This window comes from Sus scrofa, chromosome 5, assembly GCF_054392235.1.
Source record: "Sus scrofa isolate SSC_HxYL_T2T_F1_AM1 chromosome 5, Sscrofa_HxYL_maternal_Yorkshire_Landrace_v2.0, whole genome shotgun sequence".
NCBI lineage: Eukaryota > Metazoa > Chordata > Mammalia > Artiodactyla > Suidae > Sus > Sus scrofa.
In genome coordinates, this window is record NC_139387.1 from 25,487,238 (window position 1) to 25,493,441 (window position 6,204).

Below are 6,204 nucleotides of genomic sequence, written 5' to 3' on the forward strand. Positions count from 1 at the left end.
CTTTTTAACTGAAGCCTTTTCTTGCTTCTCAGCCGGGGGAGCGGGGTACACTCTGTACCACGCCAAAGCGTTGCCCCTGCCTAAGGAGCCCCCAGCCCATGACTGCGACTGCTTTCGTAGCTATTAAACCGACAGAGTTCCTAATTCCAAGGAACCCCAGGTCTTTTTCCCCAAAAAGATCCTTCCTTTCATCCATCCCCAAGAGACTCCCGTTTAAACTCTCCGGAGCCTCCATCGCTCCTAACTCCTTGTCCCAGGTACCCCTCTCACCCCATAACCCGAAGAATCCCGGAGCCGCTACCGTGGGACCCAGCCCCTTTCCCCCAACCGCTTCCTCTGCAGGCCTCGCCATCGCCTCCTAAATAGCTTGGCGCTCCTTAAGACCCTCGTCTTCGCTGGGTGGGAGCCCCTCCCTCCTAGGGTCACCCGGTCCGCTTGACTCTTCCTTTGAGCCGCATGGAGGAAGCGGTAAGGAGCGGGGTGGGAGGAGGTCATTGGGTTGTGTATTAGGCCTGGCCCAGCTTCTCGCTGTCACACGCCCTTCCTGGTCGCTATGCGGACCCCTTCTGTAAGCGCGCGGCGAAGAACAGCTTCGTGAGTCACGGTGGCCGAGTGGTTAAGGCGTTGGACTCGAAATCCAATGGGGTTTCCCCGCACAGGTTCGAATCCTGTTCGTGACGGTCACTTTTTTTCCCCTTTATACGGAGACTCTAGTCTTGCCACCTGCCCTTCAAGCACTTCGTGTCTCGGAAACAGGGGCCAGAAGGTCCCAATCCTGGATTTGTGTGGGATGAGGGTAATCATGAGAAGCGTGATTATGCACAACCAACTCTGTTAGCTGCGAGGATGCAAGGCACTTTCAGAGTTCCGTAACTTCAGGTTTGCAAGCAGAGTTTTGGCATACGTTGTTTCATTCTTTAGGGAGGGCAGAGCAAAGGATTTGGTTGAAGAAGAGTTAAGTTTTGTTGGGAATGTCAGTGCTTGTGCTAGTATAGTCAAAACTAGAATTCCCAGGTAAAGAGGGCACCTCTGGAGTTCATGAACAGATGTCCCATCTTGTAGATCTTATTAGAATGAAGACCCAGAGGCATTCCTGCTGTGGCTCAGCGGTTAACGAATCCGACTGGGAAGTGTGAGGTTGTGGGTTCGATTCCTAACTTCGCTCAGTGGGTTAAAGATCCAGCGTTGCCGTGAGCTATGGTGTAGAGGTGTTGTGGCTGTGGTGTAGACCGGCGGCTATAGCTCTAATTAAACCCCTAGCCAGGGAACCTCCATATGCCGTGGGAGCAGCCCTAGAAGAGGCAAAAAGACAAAAAAAAAAAAAAAAAAAAAAAAAAAAAAAAAGAATGAAGATCCAGGACATTCTCTCACTGGCTCCTTCTTGAGGAGATGCACCTAAGGTATTACAACACTGAGGGAAGTAGCCTATTTAAATATCAACATTGCCAATCTAGCTGGAGCTAGAGTGTGGGAGGCACTTTTTTATTGAGTGCTCATTATGGGCTAGGTACTGTTCTAAATTCATTGTTCCAAGTTCCTAGCTGGGGAATGAACCTTCTCTAACCTCTAACTAGCCTCTTCTTCCTATCCCCAATTTCTGATTGTAAGGAACATCTAGGATACTTGGGATTTTTTTTTTTTTTTTTTTTTTTGGTCTTTTTGCCATTTCTTTGGGCCGCTCCCGCGGCATATGGAGGTTCCCAGGCTAGGGGTTGAATCGGAGCTGTAGCCACCGGCCTACGCCAGAGCCACAGCAACGCAGGATCCGAGCCGCGTCTGCAACCTACACCACAGCTCATGGCAACGCCGGATCGTTAACCCACTGAGCAAGGGCAGGGACCAAACCCGCAACCTCTTGGTTCCTAGTCGGATTCGTTAACCACTGCGCCACGACGGGAACTCCGGATTTTTTTTTTTTTTATTTGCTTTTTAGGGCTGCAGCTGCAGCATGTGGAAGTTCTCGCCCAAGCTAGGGGTCAAATTGGAGCTGCAGCTGCCAGCTTATATCACAGCCACAGCAATGCCAGATCCGAGCTGGAGCCACATCTGGGACCTGCACCACAGATTGTGCTTGTGGTAACACCAGATCCTTAACCCGCTCAACGAGACCAGGGATCAAACCCTCGTCCTCATGGATACTAGTCTGGTTTCGTAACCTGCTGAGCCACAATGAGAACATCCTAGGAGTTGTGTTTTATTTCTTGTACAGCCACATCTCCAAAAAGGAGTGCCAGAGGGCAGGCAGTTCAAAGGTAATTCACTGCGCTTTTTACACATTCACACTTTGGAGTTTCCCACCTTCCTACTGTACCCAGTATTATCACTTTCTATCCTTCAAGTCCTTTTTCCCGTTTTTTTGGTTGTTGTTTGTTTTGGCCTCGCTGAGCATGCAGAAGTTCCCAGGCCAGGGATCAAACCTATGCCGCAACAGTGACCCAAGCCAGCAGTGACAATGCCAGATCCTTAACCACCAGGCCACCAGGGAACTCCTTGAGGTTCTCCATTACAACAGCTGGAACCTATCAATGTACCACCACCATCCCCTAGGTCGTTGACACAAAAATTAAAATAAAAACAAGTTATATTTACCTCCTAAATAGTCTGAACTGTGTTCACATTTCTCCGAGCTGAATGCAGACCCACCACTTGCTGGAGGCTTCATTTGGAGAGTAGGGGTAATTGTGAGGACTACATTAGTTGCTATAGGTAGAGCTGCAGTAAAGCATTTACACTGTGGCCAGAGACCTTAAACCCTTCCATATTTGCTTTTTTTTTTTTTTTTTCCATTACCTGGTCCTTTTATTTCTCCCCACTCTTCCATAGTAACTACATCTCATCCACTGGTATTCTTTTAGTTCCTGGTAGAGTATTTGTTCATGTTCATGCTGTTCTCTGCCTGATAGAATCTTTCTCAACCTTACCTTCTTCTCAGTCACCACTTAAATGGTGGTTTTCCTGGAAGTCTCCTCTGACCACCTGTTGCCCACCATATCCTGTTCCCTAATCTTACTACATGAAGTCTTCATTCCCTTATAGAATATACACTTTTGGCACATGTAAGCCACTCCAGAAAAATCTTTGCTGAGTACATATACATTTTTTAGCATAGTTATGCATACATGTCTTCACTCAGACTGGACTGTAAGCTTATTGATTATTTGTTTTGTACCCCCTCTCCTAGGCCTTAGACATGGATGTGAGCAAAAATGTACTAAATGAGTAGCATCTAATAGGCTCTGTGCTGGACTTCCTCCCAAATCCCATTTTGCGCATGCTCTCAAATTTAAATATCTGGAGAGTCAAAACCAAAACTGACCAGCAGAGGGCAACCTGCAGCTATGCTGTGAAGAGAAGGCCCCCATGGCTTACAAAATGGAGGATCTGGATTGAGAATAAGCCGAGAGGTTGTTCAGTACTTGAGATACTACCTTTCACTCTCAGATACTTCCCTTGTAACTTTTGGCAGTGAGAGGCCAAGACTTTGAACCTTCATGTACAACAGATGCTTTCAGATTTTTACTATCCCACAGTCCAGCACAGCTCCTTCACCCTCCCCCAAAAATCCCATCTCCATCCTTGTATCTTGTTTGCTTTGTTTTGCTTTGGCCATGCCTGAGGCATGTGGAAGTTCCCAGGCCAGGGATGGTGCTGGTGCCTAGCCAGGACCAGAGCTGCTGAAGAGACAATGCTGGATCCTTAACCTGCTGTGCCAATAGGGAATTCCCCTTTTATCTTTTTGTGTGTTGCATAATCAGGCCCCTTCCGTAACCATTCTTACATGTTTACTACATTCTACCCACTGGCAGTCTTTAGTTTTTGGTTCAGTATTTGGCTTTGCTCCTCTGCCCTGAAGTTTACCTTCTCCACCCAGGCTTTTCAATCTCACTTATTTTAACTTCCTAAAGAAGCTTCCATGAGTATCCTTCCATAACAAGTTAAAATTCTCCTACTCTACTCAGTCAATCCTTCATTAATAAAGGACAGACAAAATTACAGCATTGCTTCACAAAAAATGGTGATTTTTTTCCCCTTTTTTTCTTTTTTGTCTTTTGTCCTTTGAGGGCCGCACCCACGGCATATGGAGGTTCCCAGGCTAGAGGTTGAATCAGATTGTTGTTGTTGGCCTACGACAGAGCCACAACTACATCAGATGTGAGCCACGTCTTCGACCTATAACACAGCTCACAGCAACACCGGATCCTTAACCCACTGAGTGAGATCAGGGATCAAACCTGAGTCCTCATGTATGCTAATCAGGTTCATTAACCACTGAGCCACAACAGAATTCCTGAATCACCCTTTTTTTTTTTTTTAAGCCTCAATTCTTCCTAGTAAGATACCCCCAGTTCAATCAGGCTGGGTGTCTCCACATCACAGCCTAATTTCTTCCTTCTCTGAAGTACCTTCTGCCTCTTCACCTTATAACCAATGATTAGCTAATGCTACCCTATGATTTTTTTTCAGCTTCAAATTCTTAGATCGTAATCAAATTTGCCTTCATGTCACTAAAAAGCTAATGTGGGGAAATCTAACACAGAGAAACTTACTATCCCCTTCCAAGCTGTTGACATGTTCCAAATTGTTAAAAGGCTTGGATCTCTGCAGTTTAGCCAGTAAAGCAAATCATTAGAGGACTTGGGCTGAAATGACCTCAGCTTACACTTATTTCAGGAATGCTGTCATTGCACAAAATATTTCAGTAACTCCTTCGCAGCTAGTTTAGGAGCCACATTTAAATGATTCATTACTTCAAAAGAAAAAAAAAAAAAAAGGCTGAAGCTTTAGCCAACTTTATCTTGCATCTATTTTCCAGATTTTATTCTAGATAATTTCTGGAATTCCCTAAGGTCATATTCTTTCCTAGCCTTTGTCCTGTTCTCTCATTTAGTGGCTGCATTCATTCCTGGAATTTTTTTTCCCCATTTTTTAACGTCTTCTTGAAGTAGAGCTGATTTACAATGTTGTGACCATTCATGGAATTTCCTGATCATCTTTGGGGCAGATAACTCCCAAACCCGTCTTTAACTTCTTGCTCTTAAGCCCAAGACTCACATTTCCATTTTCTGGCTAGCCCCCTGCACTTCCAACCCATTGTTCCCCCAAATGAGCTCCTTACTTCACCCTTGAAACCTGCTCATCCTCTTCTCCTCCCTGTTCAGGGTAATGACACTGTCTTCTCATTCACAGACTAGAAAGCTCAGTCTTTATCTGACTCATCTCTAGCTACGTGCCCCTTGTTACGTGCAGTGGTTAGGAGCGTGGGCTCTGGAATCACCTTCTGGATTTAAGTCCCAGTTCTGATTATTACCTATGTCAGTTTTGTCCTTTGTCTCAATTTCCCTACATAGGAAATGGAGATGATAATAATGTCAAAAGCTGTTGGGACCCCTAGATGTTTAAATACGTAGTGTGTGACTCAGGGTGGCTGTCAGCCCTCTCCTTGCTGGCAATGTCCTATTCAGAACTCAGCTCCAATGACTCCTGAGAAGCCATCCCTCCTGCATCCCACCGGGATAGGGGAGCACTTTCCTTCTTGTCCCACTGTACTTAGTTCTTACCTATTAGCAACATGCTATTCAGTATTTCCCATTTTTTAACAGTATGTCACCTAAACGTCAGATTCAAGACTTGTTTCTCAATTATTTGCATAAGTCAAATGCCTAGAACCACATCTGGCACGAGGGGTATGCTATAAATGTTGGCCAAGTGAATCTGGTAACTAAGGCCGGTTTGTTTTTCTTCCCTGATATCTCTTGTCCTCTTTCCTGCTTCATTTCAAGCTCTAATCCTCTCTTGTGTTAATTACTGCAAAGCTTACTAATAGTCACTAAATTTCCATTGCCTTCCCATTGCCACCAGAATCATGAGTTGCAAGTTGCACTCCTCTTCTTAAAAACTGTAAAATTGGGTGTTCCCATTGTGGCTCAGTGGTTAACAAACCTGACAAGTATCCATGAGGACAGAGGTTCGATTCCTGGCCTCGCCCAGTGGGTTGAGGATCTGACATTGCTGTGAGCTGTGGTATAGGTTGTAGACTCAGCTTGGATCCAGCATTGCTGTGGCTGTGGTGAAGGCCCGGGGCTACAGCTCTGGTTAGACCCCTAGCCTGGGAACTTCCATATGCTGTGGGTGTGGCCCTGAAAAGACAACAACAAAACCTGTAAAATTAAAGCCCAAATTGCCTGCCATGTATTCAAGTCCTTC

General features: G+C 45.7%; 1 non-coding gene across 1 annotated transcript; it reads left to right on the plus strand.

The window, feature by feature from the left end:
* Positions 1-598: 598 nt before the first annotated feature.
* Positions 599-680, plus strand: TRNAS-CGA (transfer RNA serine (anticodon CGA)). The gene has a single exon. It is a non-coding gene; the product is annotated as a tRNA-Ser (tRNA).
* Positions 681-6,204: the final 5,524 nt, after the last annotated feature.